Source organism: Brachyhypopomus gauderio, chromosome 2 (assembly GCF_052324685.1).
Source record: "Brachyhypopomus gauderio isolate BG-103 chromosome 2, BGAUD_0.2, whole genome shotgun sequence".
NCBI lineage: Eukaryota > Metazoa > Chordata > Actinopteri > Gymnotiformes > Hypopomidae > Brachyhypopomus > Brachyhypopomus gauderio.
In genome coordinates, this window is record NC_135212.1 from 13445213 (window position 1) to 13462632 (window position 17420).

Below are 17420 nucleotides of genomic sequence, written 5' to 3' on the forward strand. Positions count from 1 at the left end.
TTTCAAAATCAATTCGATATTTAACCAGAAGCCAGTGCAACGCCGAGAGAGGACTAATATGATCGAATTTTCTAGCCCTAGTTAGGACTCTAGCTGTAACATTCTGTACAAGTTGGAATTTCTTTAAGGACTGATTAGAGCACCCAATTAGAAGACCATTACAGTAGTCTAATCTTGATGAGACAAAAGCATGGACCAGCTTCTCTGCATCAGCTAACGAAAATAAATGTCTCAGCTTGGCGATATTACGTAAATAGAACTGTAATAATACCCGTCAAATTCATCACTGAAGTTCTCTGAAATCATGGTGACAGTTGGTGACAGTTGTGGTCATAATGGTGATACAATAGCTGTGGTTAGAAACATTCGTGTTGTGGAAGGCTCAGTGGTTTACAATGAATTAAACAAATTATTCTGATTATATTTTGACTTCCAGCCATTTGGGGATCAATCTGCTGTCTGGTCTCTGTTCAGCCTTGATGAACACATCTGCAGATGATTCAGTTTGTATGAATTGTTTCTTATTAATAACGGTTGTGCTTCAGACCTAAAGCTGGAAGCACATTTGTGAGGGTTCTCACTTGTTCTACAACATGCAGTACACTCACATTAACAAGTAACAAGGGTGAAGTGTTTGGTCAGCTCTCAGTGAGAAGTCTAGTCTCAGTCAGAAACCTACTCAGTATGCAAATAGAAGTGCTCCAGTATATGGAGGCGTGCGTGTCAAAAAGAAGTATAGGGGTCTCTTCTGACATCAGACGTTGACTATAAAAGTAACATATTGTCATGGTAGACTAGTCCCAGTCCGTAAGGGAGACGCCCACTCACACACACACTCTCACACACATACACACACACACACACATCCATTCCAACTCCCTCCTTCTCTCTCAGTCACCCTCCTACTAACATGCCCTCATCAGCTGTTCCATATTCACCTTCATTACAGATCACCTTCTTAAGCCCACAGGTTCTCACCTCCAGTCCTGAAGATTGCTCATTCTTATGAGAATAATGAGTAAGGAGGTCTCAGAGTGCACGTCTCTCTGTGCCATCGTCTTTATGAGTTTGTACTATTGTGAGCATATTGCACCTTGTGTATTATTATTGCACTTACACATTTCTAATTTTTCATTGCTCTTTATTGTAGCTATTAACATTAAGAATTTCATATACCATCAATCTCACCTGCTCCCTTAAACCCCTCACACAGATAATTGAAGTAGATGTATGAGTAGGAGTAAATAACATTGTAAGAAAATATTAATGGAAATATTTTGGGGGCTGGGTGAAGGCTTTGTATGTGTGAGATGAAATGGGAGTTTGTTTAAATAGAGTTAATTGGCTGAACAGTGTGTATAATTTCACAAAATGTGTGATGCTTTGTGCGCTGGGCATAAACAAGGCGGACGCATTTGCTGAGAGGAGTGAGATTTATTATGAGCAAATCCAATATCAGAGTCACCCAGGCACTCCAGAGTCATAACTTTAGAGCAGTCTGAAACAGAGCAGGACTGAATTGTGCTCAAACGTTAAAGCTGCTTCGTTTTCAGCCTGTGAGCGTTCGTGTCCAAACATGTTGCTCTCATCACAACACATTTCAGCAGCCGCAAAGTGTAAATTTATATTTTGTCAATGTAGAAGTGAATTTTAGAATTGGTGGGTATTGTTGTTTTTTAACTTGGAACATCACATTCTGTGTTTTATTAAAGTTATTACAGGGTGTCTGCTGGCATCCCTATTTTTTAAACAAGCACAAACCGTAATCATTTCCAAAAATACGTTAACCCAGTGGTTCCCAAACTTTTTCTGCCGTGCCCCCCTTTAGTAGATGAGAATATTTTTGTGCCCCCCCCCTACACACACCCCCCCATATTAACACATGTGCACATGTTTTACTTCCAAGCTCCGCGCCCCCCCTGCAATAGCTAGGTGGGGTGCGCCCCCCACTTTGGGAACCACTGCGTTAACCCAAGAGGCTGTACAGCAAACAGTGATTGGCAACACAGTAGACCAACCACAGGGTTTAAAACAAGAGCCTAAACAAAGAACACGTGAATACACTGATGAGGGGGCGGGGTTACAAATGGGCAAGACAAGGGAAAGACTTGAGAAACAAAAACAGACACATAGCAAATGAAACAAGACATACGTGATTGACAGGCAAAGGAGGGCCTGATTGGGACATTACATTTTATTATATTATATTATAAAATATTGTCACGTTTACATCCACCCCCTCCTGTCAGTTTGTTTAGCCTGTCCTCTGTCTGTTTGTTCTCTCCTGCTCATTTGTAACCCCCCTCATGTAATTACGGTCACCTGGTTTGTCTCCTTGTTATGCTTTGTGCTTATATACCCTGTGTTTGTGTTACTATATTTCTAGTTTTTGCTTGTACATATTGTCTCCTGCCAGTGTGTCTGTTGAACTCTTATATGTTCATACAAGTCTGTAAGTGTTCAAGTCTTGACTGCATTTGGTTTGTGCTTACGTTTTGTTTCTAGTTGTGTTTAATTGTCTTGTATTTCATTGTGTCCGGCCCTGGTTCATGCCTCGCTTGTTTCTGTCGGACTGCCCATTGGTTATGACTCTGGATTGTCTAGATGACTCTGTTCTTGGATTTGTCCATAATAAATCTCACTCCTCTCACCCAATGTGTCCACCTCATTCATTCTTGGTGCGTGAGAGTGTCACATATATATACTCTACATCACAGTTTCTGCCCTTTGGCATCACGCAAAGCTTCACGTGGTTTTGGCTTCATTTCTGTCTGCCCTGGTCTTGTTTATCTCTGCCCTTCGTTGGTCTCACCTGTGTTTCCTTCCCCCTAATTTGGCTACGTATTTATACCCTCTGTTCTTCGGACTGGTGTTGTCAGTCATTACACTTCTGCTTGGTGGCTATGGAGGGGGCCTTTAGTGTTTTATTGCAATGCTTTACATGTTTTAATTTGATCTCTTAAGTGCTTTCATTTTAGAATTTATTTTAGTTGCTTCTCAGGTTTGAGTTTAATTTAAATTTTATTTATCTGTGTAACACGTCCTTTATGTGAAACACTATGAAGTGACCTCAGTGTTTGGAAATGTGCTGTTTACATAGTTTTCATTGGGTTGTAGCATATTTCATGCTTATGAAGATCCTCTAAAAGAGTTTAATTTATTAAAAAACAACAATGCATCAATGACACGAATGCCTGAGTTTCTTGAAGGCCTGTGCCAGGTCTGTCCTACACCATGGAACAGGTACACGGTGCAGGGACATGTCATTCAATCCTGCCATGTGTGTGAAGGGAAGCGTGATTTTATGCTGAATGACATACGGGAGCAAAGGTTGCACTGAGCTTTTTTTAATCTCTCGCATGTTCAAACATGTCTATTTTTGGCAAGTAGAACGTCATGTATTTCCCACTGCACTAGTGCTGTGCGCAGCATGGTCTTTCTCCTCTCTTCCTCCCTCTTTCCCTCTTTCCCTCTCTCCCTCTCTCGCAACCTGAACCCAGCCAGCATAGATGTGCGGCAAGATTCCTGCCATTCTATAAGCAGGGCTGCTAAATTCAGCATCCTGACCCCTATGAAATGCATTCTGGGAATATGTTGTCCTCTACTTTGCCTTATGCAGCCAGTGCAGTAGGACCATGTTGCATGATGTGCACTCAGATTTATGGCAAGTTCCCCTTTTTCTCTTATTCACACACACTACTTGTTTTCTGTGCCAACACGTGGTCACCAGTTACTTATTTTACTTCAGATATAAAAAGATGTTGAAAATTCACACATACTACCACGAGGCAAAAGGCTTGGCAAGGTCAAGAGGATTTAATGGCTAAACATTTTCTTACAAGATCATTCTTGTATAATCCAACAAAATCAGTTTTGTTCATGTGCACTATGTTGCATAGTTCACTTTGTCCTGGAGAATATATTGTACAACATTATTTAGGTGTTAAATTTAATCAATGCCTGCAAAATGTTCCCTCCATGCATAACTTTGGTTCCTAACAGAGAGTTAGTGTAACTCTCTGGCTGCAAAATAGACTGTGAATGTAATGTCTGCTTATTAATATTTAATATATATTCATATTATTGAGTACCTTGTGCACACAACTGATTAAAAGCTGGATGTCTAACACAAATAATAAATGAGAAGATAATTTTGCAAGGTCTAGTCTAGTCTGGGTTTTCTCTCTGTACACATAAACTCTTATTTTCCTAGAAACACTCCCACTGGCACAGTGTATGAGGCAAAACAGTATAGGTCATCCTCCATTTGCAGATGACGTTTGTTTTAAGTGGGCCAGCTGTCTCTTATATTTCAACAAGTCTGAAGATCCAATTAATCTTATGCCAAATGACTTGTAAAGCTGGTGTTCCTCTCCATGCTGTGTAATAAAATTATAAAACATCTGCTTGCATTTATTGTTATTAATTTCTAAAGACAAAAACAGCAATATATGTCTGGAAGCACTGATATAGCAATAGAACAGTTCAGCTTGAAATTCCGCATTAGTGAAATTTGCATAAAGTCCTAGTTAGCTAACTGTCTATTTTTATTTTTTCAAAACTCCTGCAAAAGAATATCTCCATAATTCTGTAATGACTACAGCACAGAGCCTGAATAAAGTGAATATTAAGAAATTTAACAATGTTTATACAAATGAGCTCTAAGTAACTGCTTTGTTTGTGTTGAGGCTTTAAGACTACCCTCCTGTAACCTTGACCCACTGTCAAAGTCAAATTTATTTATATAACACTTTTTACAACGCGCATCACAAAAGCAGCTTGATATGTCTGGCCCTGGAGTCCTAATGAGAAAGCCCATATCGACATTATATAGCCAATTCTGTGTCTACAGGTGTTGGAGTCTGAACTTCTCTAGTGGTGGGCAAACTGTTTCTGCATCCACTGGAGAAGATAAAGCATTAGTTAGAATATTGAAGTATTAATTTATCTACTTGGCCACGCCCATGCCGTTTGTAATCCCGCCCCATAATTATAATTCCCACCTAGTTTCTAGTTGTTTTCCTTGTTAGTGCAGTGTATTTCAACCCTGTTCTTTCTCTTGTTCAGGGCTGGTTATTGAAGGTATTGACTGCATGTATTCATGTGAGTGTTATAAGCTTGTCTGGAATCTTTTCTTGTGTAAACTCTGGCTGTTTTTTAATCTTCCAGTTTATGTTGTTTAGTCTGCCTAGTTTTCCTTTTGTTTACTTTATTATGAATCTCAGTGTTAGCTTGGTGACCCTGGATCGTGACCCCGGCTCTGATTATGGACCTGCCCTTGATAAACCTCCTCTGCTCAGCACATGTGTCCACCTCATCACTCACTGATGCACCTGGCGTTACAGATCTAGTCTAGTGTAGACATTATCTCAGCGGTGACATGCTTATAAAACAAAGATAGATCTGTAGAGATTAACACATGAACAGTCCATAAATATTAGACATGTGCTAGCCTCAGCATGTGGCTAGGATTAGGGGTTAGGTTTAAGTGTTTGGGTTTAGGAAAAGGGGTCTTAGATGACCCTTAGATACACAGGCACACTATTTGGGCAGGGGTGAGGAGGTCAACATGAAGGGGGGGATTTTGGAGAGCAAAACGAAGGGAGGAAAGGGGGGGGGGTTGTTTTATATAGGGATCACTAGGAAAACAGAAAAAAGGTTCAGTTTCCCAATAAATATGTAGTAGGAAAAGGACGAGACTATAGACGGGTCGAAGGTTGGGTCTGGGGCCAAGCCGGACCCCGGAGCCCCAAGGCGCCCCCCCTCTGGAGTGGTGCAGTAATCTCAGGGGAGCGTCCGGGAGTGAACCGGGCACGACCAGCCCCGACCCAGAACCAGCTGTCCTCACCCATACACTCAAATTCAGATTACATTCGCCCCTATACACCCCTACCATGCACACACCCACCCCCATACACATATACATACACTCAAATTCACCCTCACACCTCCAAATTTACCCACACCTGGCCATATATCCCCTCCCTCCAACACGTACTCATTCATCCACCTATTCAGAAACAAGAAGAAAACAAGGACAAAGACACACACTTATCCAGACTAGCACACCCTCTGCGGCGGGGGCAAATGGCTGGACCAGCAAGGACCGGTAGTGGTCCTAGGAAGCCACCAGCCCAGTCCCGCGCCAGCGACCCCCCCCCCCCTGCCCCGGCAGGGAGCAGGAAGCGGGTGAAGGAAGGCCTTCCCACCCCTCCACCCCCAGTGCTGTGTTGTGTGTAGGTGTTGGTGTATATGCATGTGTGGTAGTGTGTGATACTATGGTGCATTTAAAATTGAGGGGACAGGTGCTAGGACAAACGTGGGTGTATGTCCACACCGTCCCCTCAAAGGCCCTCAATGTCTAAAGTGCAGTAAAAACTGAGGGACAGACAGTGGTGAGGAGACGGGTGAACCATGGCAGCAGGCCCACCTCGTCAACCTCTGGGTACAATCCTAAATGAACAAGGATGTGTGTGTGTGTGTGTGTGTGTGTGTGGGGGGGGGGAGGATGGGTGGGTGGGAATGCTTAGGTCCAGAGGAAAGGGTCCTCTGGAAGAGGAGAGCCAGCTTGCTAGCTGGCTCATTGAGCACCGAACCTCACTGCCCCCCCAGCTCAAGGCAGGGAGCGGCCGACCCGGGGAGACCAAGGTGGCAACCCTCCCCACCACCACATCCAAGCCCGGATCCACACCACCCCCACCACAGAGAGCAGCCGGTCCGGACATCCACATACACCTAGACACACATTTCCTTCATACACGTATGCACTCACACACATTTAACCCATAAATATATATACATACATACATACATCCATATATATAAATATATACATACACATACATACACATACATACATACATATATATCTACACATACATATACACCCACACACGCTTGTCCCATATACACCACACCCCTGTGTATGCACCCACAACCATACCAATTTTGGTAATGCAAATTACCAAAAAAACACACTAAAAGGGAAAGAGAAGAGACAAAACAATACAAAAAAAAAAAGCCATGGGAAACAAATCCTTAGAGTCCATCCTAAGTGCAAATCTCCCTCTGTGTTGTACCCTCCTAACTACCATGTGACCATGTCCTGTTCTATTGTCAATGACTCGGGGCTCTAGAGTTAAAACCCCTTGGTGTGTAAAGCCCTATCCGGACGGGATTAGTTTCTCAGGGGGTCCTGGGGTAATTTTCTCTTTTACGGGGGGTCCTCTGTGATTTTAATCCCGTCCGGAACGAGCATGTCCGTGTTTTTCTCAGACGTCCTCAGAGAAAATTACAGGCGGAATTACCTACTGTTTTTCGCTGTACTCCGTGGTCGTCTGGTAATATTAGTCCCGTCCGGATCCACATGTCTGAGTTTATACATGCAGACATCACCTCGCGTTTAATAAAACAGCTATATGTCCACTGCCACGCACCGTAGTTACACGTTGGGCGCGCGTTTTCACGGAGATCCACGTAAAGACAGCGGCGAGCGAAAATGGATTTACTGGATTTTTTAATGGATTTATTTTATTTTATTTAACGGATTTATTTAGCTATTTACATTCATTAGCGATTTTTTTATAATGTGTTTTCTGTATTGGTTTAACAAAATAGCTTAACTTAAACGGAGATCTTAAATGCTGAACTGAACAGTAGTAAAGTTAAAAGTTAAAAAGGAATCATCAGAGTTGGCAGTGTGACATTATTAAACATGCTATCACGTGACAAGGCGATGTCATGTGACCGAGAAAGCCAAAAACTCACGGGTCCTCCTGTTTTTTCAATTGCTGTCCGGATGCAAGAGTTTTATCACTGAGTACAAGGGTGAAATATTTTTCACAGACGTCCCCCTGAAAAACTAATCCCGTCCGGATAGGGCTTAAGTGTTGAGTGTATTAATCCAATTCCATTCCCTCCTGCGTCTCTGTTGTATAATCCATGTGATGAGGGTCTCCAATACCATTATGTGAAGGTGTGAGGGCTTACTGGAAGTGGTGTCTTATATTTTGGCTGATGAGTACTGCAATATGATTGTAGGTGAAGATAAAACGTATAATGCTCTTCGGCTCTGATGCAGCTATGGGTGTCATGCTGTGTAACTGTCAAGTGTGTGATTTGATAGATCTGAGTACTCTTTTTGAGTAACCTCAAGGTCTGAGAGCTTTAAATAATACAAAAGCTGCTTCTTCAAAGTGCTTGTGAGATGAACATAATCTATGATACCGTATCAGCTGTGATATGGTACCATTTGACTAATCCCTTAAATGTATGCTTCGGGTGAAGACTATGTTTGTGTAATAAACAATGCGTGTCCGTCGGTTTAAATGTAAGCCCCGCTACCAACTGGGCCACATAACACCTTCCTTCAATTACTTGGGATAATCTAGAAATGAGTTACCGTCAGCCCCGATCACTCTCCTACAGCGGCCAACCACTAGCCAATCCCACCAGTTCCCACCCAGGCCTGATATGATTACCAGAGGAGAATGGAGATAATGACTTTGACAATATTTTATTAGAGTGCAATCACATAAAAACATTTCACAGCGGATGATTGCCAGGACACAATATCATCACAACCCCAGATATTAATTAGCCAGTTAACTGGATACAAGGGGATCGCCTCACCACGAAGCATACCAGTGAAGTACCCAAGCTTAAAAGGGCCCAACAAAAGTAAATAAACACAAACAAAAAATAAATAAAATAAGTGAACACTACAACCTCCACTTACAAAACAAGCAAATCAAACATACATGAACCGTACCATCAAAAAGAAGGGCCCCAACGCTGGACACTCACTTTACTAGGCAACATCATAGACGAAGCACACTTGCATGCTAAATTACCACTCAAATAAAACAAGAAAAAAAACTTGTTTGTAAAGTTTTAAACGAGAAGGAAAGAACAGCGAGTACTTAAACTGATAAGGTGTTTAATGTTCTGCCCTGTGGTGTCGAGATGAAGACTGTGGTGTTAAGAAAGTCTTCTCCATATCTGTATGAAATTTGAGTTTGATTGTCTCATGATGATTGTTAGCAATAGTGGTGAATGAATGAAAGTGGTCCCTCCCGTGTGACCAGACCCCAAAGATATCATCTAAATACCTAAGGTATAGGTCTGGTTGGTGTATGAGCTTATCCTGTAGGGTTTTCTCCCAGTCTGTATATGTTGGCATAGGCTGGGGCAAATTTTTTGACCATAGCTGTGCCGTGGATCTGTAGAAAATGTTATGAATTAAATTCAAAATCATTCCTAGTCAGGTTAAGGTCCAAGAGACTGAGGAGTTCCTCATCCGGCCGTTCCAGGTCTGGGTACATATTAAAGGCCTTTCAAATGGCCTCCAACCCTAAGTGGGTGTCAATGTTGGTGTACAGTGACTCCATATTGGCTGTAAAAAGGTATCCTTAAGGTAGCTGGTTTGAAGCTGGGAGAGTGGATTGATAAAGTGGTCAATGTACTGTGCAGTATTGTATGACTCACTCCCACAATCAGAGATAATGGGGAGTCCCTGGGGGATCTCATGAGGCATGGTCCATGTCAGCGGATCTTTGTGAATTTTTGGTAATAGATAAAACTCTCTGGGACGTGGTGGGTTAGGGCCTATCAAGTCTGTGTGATGAAGCCCTGTTCTTTAAGACCCTGAAGAATGGAAATCAAAAGTGTTTGCATTTTGGCCTATAAAGAGTGTGGGAGTCTAATGTAGTGTGTCCGGTTATCCAGTTGACGGTAGGCTTCAAGTAGATATTGCTGTCTATCTTGAATGACTATGGCTGATCCCTTGTCTGCTGGTTTGATGACAATGTCCCTCATGTGTTTTAGTTGTGGTAAAGCTGTTTTATGTTGTGAGGTGATATTATCCCTATCTCACGTTACTGGTGGAAGTGCCTGGATTATTTTAGTATTGTTCTGAATGAGTTTCCTAATGGGTGCAGATATGGTCTGGTCCTTGGGTGTCCAGTGAGAAACGTCCGCGAAAGGTGTCAGGATTGTATTCTGAGTGTAGTCAAAATGGTCAAGTAGTTTCAGTCGTCTGTTAAAATGATAGATGTCCCCCCTTAACTCCCCCAGTGAGGTCCGTTGTGGTGTGTCCTCTGCTCAGGAGCTCCTGCTGGGTATCTGTAAGAACAATAGTTCTGGAAATATTAAGACCATTATTCATGATAGTGCAGGGTATGAAGCACCTCCCCAATCTGTCTAGTTTAACTGGTCTAAGTAGTAGTCCAAAATGCAACTGGCCGTCTCAGTGGTCCAATGGACCGGGTCCCTGGCGTCCACCTTGAACCGGAGTGGTGAAATTTCATTAAGAAAATTGCCATTGCTGCAATGAAGTCATTTAGTGCTCTAAGATTTTTCTGTTGTGTTTGTAGTAGAAAATCAGAAAAGTGAATAATGGGGGTATAGATGGTGGCATTAGGGAAGATATCAGCCACCGATCTCCACAGTTCCTGTAACTGTTTTTTCGAAGTTTGTAAGAACAGTTGGTCCTTATTGTTGATGCTCAAGGCTAGGATAACTTTTTGGGTGAGTGGGTTGGGAACCAACTTCTGCAAAACTCTTTGCTATATGTAAAAAGCTTGCTCCTGGGAAACTCTCTATTTGTAAAGAGGTGTCAGTGAAATGGGGAATGCGTGCTAGATTGGAGTCCCCTAGCATAACAACCGGTTTGTGGATAGTCAGGGTCCAGTCTTGGATCTTCCTCTGGGATTTCGGGTGTCTAGTTGGATAAAACCTAGTCTCCTCAATAGAAGTGTCCTGTGTGGATATGGTAGTCTGTTTTGGAGAGGGTTCAGATTATCCTAAGGGTAGTCTCTAGGGTTAGAGGTTAGGGCTAATCTCTAGCGGTATAACTAGAAAGGAGGGCCAAAGAGCCCAGTTCTGAGAGCTCTCTGGGATATGTTATACTACCCACATAATCATCACAAAGTCAAGTGTACACTAACACCTCATAACACATATTACCACATACTAAAACACTAACACGTACTACCAGAAAAGTCGACAACCAAGGTTTAAGTAAGTAATAAAGCCTTTAGCCAGGATTTATAGATGGAGACGGAGTGCTGAATTAAAGATGTAGTGTTTTCAACAAGGATGTTGGTGACACCAAGATTCACCACAAGCGAAGACCCTGGAGTTTAGTTGCAGCTTTTACTTGCCTTCATGAACATGTGGTGAAAACTGAAATGTCAGAAAATTAAACCAGTCTCAACACGGAGAATTACATATGTAACGCAAAAGCATCGAGCTAAATTAATTTCACATTTTAGCAAGATAAACATTTACATAAACAAAACTCCTCTGTATAAATCATTAGTAACACTTACGACATTCCTGCCTGACAATTCAGCATGGATGATATCGGATTGTGCTTGCATACCGCTACTTGCACATAGAAAGTGGCTTGCTAGCGGGAAAACCGGAAGTACAACACCGGAAGTACTTCAAAATAAGGCGTATTTCAAAATGAGGCATACATTAGCAATTAAATATTTATATAAAAAATACATAACCTAACATTTTACATTCTCCATTTAAACCAATAATCATTGTTATTTAGAGAAAAAGCCCTGGGGGCAGCACAAAAGATTAAAGGCTTTTCATAAGTGAGGGGCTTTATAAGAGGATTCAGAGCTCTTGTATTATATAGAACACATTTTGCAAAAAAAAAAAAAATGGGTGTACTTGAAAAGTTAGAAAGGCTGCAAGAGGCAAAAAACATGTACTTTCACTTCCTGTCTGTGACCATCATGTTCATTGGATGTTACGGGCCAGCAGAAATTTGGGGTGTGTTGAATCACTGTGCACTTTCCCTGTGTACATAACACTGCATGTCATCTTCTTAAACCCAATACCCTAAACACTCTAATGCAGTGTTGGTAATTCTACCGCCTCACAACAACGATTGTGCTATGGCCTCTATTTCTCCCTGTGAAGTCACACACACTCGCACACGGAGCAGCTGGCTTCATTTGTTAGTGCGCAGTTCCCATATCGGAGGTGTTCAAAAGTCACAAAATATAAGTCCAAGTCAAGTCACAAATCTTTAGGCTAGAGTCCAAGTCAAGTCTCAAGTCAATACCAGGATAAACTTCGGGACAGGAGATGGAAAAATCTATTTTATATATCAGCCGTATTGGCGGCTAAGTGGCTGGCGTAAAATAAACAAACCTATCCGAGTGTGTTTTAGGGGCTTATGAAATTTTATGTGGACGTTCCAGTGTCTTTAATTTGTTTCCCACATTCTTCAGGTTACCGTCCTCGTGTGTTTACATTTGACACTCAGATTTCTCACTCGCGATACATGTGTCCCAAATCACCTAAACAAAAGTAAAGAATAATGGAAAAATAAACTATTTATTTTGTACGAGTCCAAGTCAAATCGAGAGTCCTTATGGATGAGTTTTAAGTCAAGTCAGAAGTCTTTTTCTATGTTACTTAAGAGCGACTCACTCACTCAAGTCCCCACTTCTGCCGCGTAGTGTCAGATTGTTCTGGGTCCAGTCTCCACAGAACTAACACTGAGCACTTTGGGGCCCCTCCTCCCTCAAACAAACACACTCCTCATTGCAAATAAGCCCTTACCAGTTTACACCTCATGGTAACCCTCACCCTAACCATAAAATGAGCCACTAACAGCAAGTTTTAACCATACTGTTGATTTTCTTACAGCTTCCCACATGTAGGCTATATATAATATATATATAAAATATATTTTACAAACATTTTGAATGAGTTTTTATGAAATGATTATATGTAAATTCAATCTAAGATTGTGAGTATAAAATAAAATGTATTCATGCTCCATTGAATCCAGTTCAGGGGTGAATTAAAAGGAGTCCACTGTTCCAAACTTTTTCCAAGATGCGAATTGATATGAACCTGTACCAGGAAAACTTGCTTTTGTGGTTAGTGGAAGCCCAGTGGAAAACATGCACAGAAGAACCCCACTGTGCACAGGAAGCTTAACAGCTTTGAAGTCTGGCAACCAACCGTTCCGCTGTGTCCGATCCTGGGCGATCTGGCACTGGGCTTCATTTAGGCTCTGCAGATCCTGTGTGATGTCATGGGGTGCTGCAGTATGTGATGCAGGATTTTTTTACGGTGCTGAGCTCAACAGTATATGGTTGTGTTCTGTATGGTGTCGTGACGCTCTGCAGTTTGTGTTGGGGGTTATGTATGATGGCACAGACCATTCCAGTTTGTGTTGGGGATTCTGTATGATGTCGTGGGACTCGGCTGTATGGGGGTGGGAGTAATAACTTTATTATTTTATCAAACAAAGTTGCTGTTATCCAGATAAAGATGAATCTCTTTGCCTCTGTCTTGATTTGATGTCCCCATTGACCTTGGGATGTCCATATCTGAGGCAGGTCCCTCTCTCTCCTTCTGTACAACAGATTGTCATACTGAAGGCACTTTGTTTCCAATTCTTCTGCCAATTTGAAGAATTGAGGATTTCTCAGAATTAAATTTCTCAGAATTCAGATCTGGAACTTATACTAGTGTTACTGTCGGCTGTGTAATATCTGTGTTCCAGCTTTGCAGCCCCTATAAAGGTCTGCGAGAAGATCCGAATGCCAGCTGAGAGTTCGGTTTTCTTCTGTGATGCATGTTAGTTTTTGTAAAAGTTGCAAACTTGTGACCCTTTGCTTGTGACCCTTGGCTGTTTTCTCTTAGATTATCCCTCGGTGCTTTTGATATTTGATATTGGTATTTGATAACAGCTGGAAATATAGTTATGTATACTTATACTCATGTACGTACTTATACACATATACTCATGTACATACAAGCACATAAAGTTGACTGCTGGTTCTTTTCATTTTTTTGTTTCTGCATTGCTTTGTGTAGGGAGTTTATGTACATTTATGTGTTTTCAGTTAAATGAAATGTGAAATGTGCCATATTTGTGAATTGTGATTTTTCACCGCAATCGAAATTTGTCCTCCGCATTTACCCATCTGTGCAGTTAGAACACTAACACACACACCAGTGATTACTAGGGGGCTGTGGTGCACACGTGCCCAGAGCAGTGGGCAGCCCTAGCCCGGCGCCCGGGGAGCAGTTGGGGTTAGGTACCTTGCTCAAGGACACCTCAGTCATGGCCTCAGGCCTGGGAATCGAACCCACGACCCTTCGGTCACAAGACCAGTTCCATACCACAGGACCATGACTTTCAGTTTCTTATATTTTAGCAAGTTAGTGAGACAGTTGGTGATAATAGTTATGGGTTATGTTTACTTCATTTGTTTAGCTTTCAGCATTAGTCAACCTGTCCGACGTTATATGTGCTACACTTTATGGAACAATCTCATATTACACCTAGGCTCCTGTCTCGTGTGGAATTTCTAGCATTCCCTTCACCACACTGCACTACAGTCTCACTGGTGTTTCCACGTTGTGTTACAAGCCCTACCTCGGCAAGAACATCACTATGATCAGAAAGCAGACATCTAGAAGACATCTAGAAGGCTCATGTACAGCATGTGCTGACTTTGACTCCACATAGACCGAGCAGCAGTCCGTCAATGCTGCCAAATATGAGTTCATCCACCATCCATCGTTCAACACAAACAAAAATAAAAGATTACACAGCCATTGACTAGTCACGCAACTACTGGCTAGCAGTGAAGTAACACATGAGCAGTTCTGGAAGGTTACAAACTGTTGAAAGGCCTTTCTCCTCTGATCTGAATAAGTCTGGATTTGGAGTTCAGCCACACAGTCCAGGCAGCTTATGGAGAGGTTACATAACAAGCGCAGGCACTTAAAGGTAACGAGATGGACCATATGGCAACAACACACAGGGTTTCTAAAGTGAATACATGCATAGCACACCATTATCAGAGCACTGCAACATTAAGACGTGTTCATTCTGGTAAATATTTGGAATAGATCAAATGCAGATAATATATTCAAATGTTGCTGAACATTTCTTGGTTTTAGGTCTTTGGAAAATATTTGTTCTATTGTCTTCTGAGATTGGCTGCACCAAGTTATGCAAAGGAAATAAATTTACTTAGTGTTATTTGAAATATTTTTAAATTACACACAGTTACAATATGACCACTGTAGAGTTAGATTTAGATAATGTAGGAGCCAATCGGTGGACAGGAGCTGTGAGGAAATGCTTACGTAATCAGCAGAACTGGTGGTACACACGTGAACTTGCTTGGTAAGAGAACCTATCTGCTGTATGTTGTTTTTACATGGAAGCTGTTGAGTAAAGGTTGGTCAAGTTACTACCTCGGAGTCTTCGTTATATTTCACGCACAACCCACACTAGCGAGAGTGATATAACCAATCTTAACTGTTAGACTGAAATTCAGTCAAGCTCATCATTTGTCATAATTCCACACTGGCAGCACTGATGCCATAGCACAGCTGTAAAAGCTGTTAACGTTTTTACAAAATACAGTTGTGATCAAATTTATTCAACCCCCACTGAAATAAAGTGTTTTGGCCAGTTTGACATTGATTTTGATCATTTCAGTCATCTTATTTACAATTATATCAAAGAGGCACTTATAAATTAGACAAACATAACATAATATTTATGATGGAATAACCACAAATGTCTTTACTGTGCTCACATCATTATCAGTTTTATTCAACCCCCTAGTGACATTATTTTTTAGTACTTAGTACAACATCCTTTTCCAGTTATGACAGCTTTCAAGCGTGAAGCATAGCTTGACACAAGTGTCTTGCAGCGACCTATGGGTATCTTAGCCCATTCTTCATGGGCAAAAGCCTCCAGTTCAGTCACATTCTTAGGCTTGCGCACTGCAACTGCCTTCTTTAGGTCCCACCAGAGGTTCTCAATTGGATTTAAGTCTGGTGATTGCGATGGCCACTCTAGAATGTTCCAGCCTTTCATGTTCAACCATGCTCTAGTAGACTTGGATGTGTGCTTCGGATCATTGTCCTGTTGGAAGGTCCAACGTCTCCCAAGCCGCAGGTTTGTGACTGACTCCATCACATTTTCCTCCAAGATCTCCTGGTACTGAAGGGAATTCATGGTACCCTGCACACGTTGAAGCTTTCCTGTACCATTAGAAGCAAAACAGCCCCAAAGCATAATTGACCCCCCGCCATGCTTCACAGTAGGCAAGGTGTTCTTTTGTTCATAAGCCTGGTTCTTCCTTCTCCAAACATAGCGCTGGTCCATTGTCCCAAACAGTTCTAATTTAGTTTCATCTGACCACAGTACACTGTTCCAAAACCTTTGTGGCTTGTCCACATGACTTTTGGCATACTGCAGTCGACTTTTCTTGTTCTTTGGAGTCAGCAAGGGGGTGCGTCTGGGCGTTCTGGCATGGAGGTCTTCGTTATGCAGTGCGCGCCTTATTGTCTGAGCTGAAACTTCAGTGCCCACATCTGACAGGTCTTTTTTCAGTTCCTTAGCAGTCACGCGGGGATTTTTCTCCACATTACGCTTCAGGTAGCGCACAGCAGTCGCGGTCAGGATCTTCTTTCTGCCACGACCAGGTAACGTTTCCACTGTGCCCTTTAACTTGAACTTGCGAATGATACTTCCGATAGTGTCTCTTGGAATATTTAACAACTTCGCAATCTTTTTATATCCATTGCCATTCTTGTGAAGAGCAATAACCTCTTCTCTTGTCTTCTGGGACCATTCTCTTGCCTTCACCATGCTTGGAAACACACCAGTAGATGTCTAGAAGGAGCTGAGTATCACAGTCCTTTTAAATCTGCCTAATTGGTGCTTATCATGCTTGATTGCTGCTCGTTGACATCCACAGATGTTTTCAATACCTGATGGAAAACACTGGAATGAACCTCTGTTCTTAGGAGTGGTAGTCGTAAAGGGGTTGAATAATTGTGTCAATGAAGAAATCACAAAAAGGCCATTTAATACTTTATGACAAAAAAAATTGATGCTATCTTAGTTGCATTTAGTTCTTTAACAAGTCCTTGTAAGATTTCATTATGAACACAATTACAAATGTGCACTGAATTCCATAAAACCCTTCGCAGCATTGGGGATTGAATAAATTTGATCACAACTGTAAGTTAAGTATGTGAACATCAATTTAAACAACCATATATATAGCACATGTGCCAGTGATTAGCATGTGGCTCCAGCAAGTTTATCTATAGCAGCATAACTAAAGGGACCTGGAGGTGACCACAGTCATGAGGGTCACCGAGATGTTGATTTACACCCAAATCATTATCACAACTAGAGTGAACACATGACATGGCTGGATGACAGAATTAAAATCTCAGATTACCAGAAGACTCAGTGACTGGGGGCCCCTGAGCTCCACACCTTCATTTGTAGAATATTAACTTTATTGAAGGCTTGATTAAATAGATGAGTCTTCAGTCTAGATTTACACACTGGAACTGTAATAGAATCTCGGAAGTCCAATCTTGATGAGACAAAA

At 41.8% G+C, this 17420-nt stretch overlaps 1 long non-coding RNA gene across 1 annotated transcript; it reads right to left on the reverse strand.

Annotated features, from left to right (window-relative positions):
• Positions 1-8499: 8499 nt before the first annotated feature.
• LOC143508782 (uncharacterized) lies at positions 8500-11416 on the reverse strand. The gene is made up of 2 exons (XR_013129466.1): positions 11331-11416; positions 8500-11184 (listed from the first exon to the last, which is right to left on the reverse strand). It is a non-coding gene; the product is annotated as an uncharacterized LOC143508782 (long non-coding RNA).
• Between the last annotated feature and the right edge of the window lie 6004 nt (positions 11417-17420).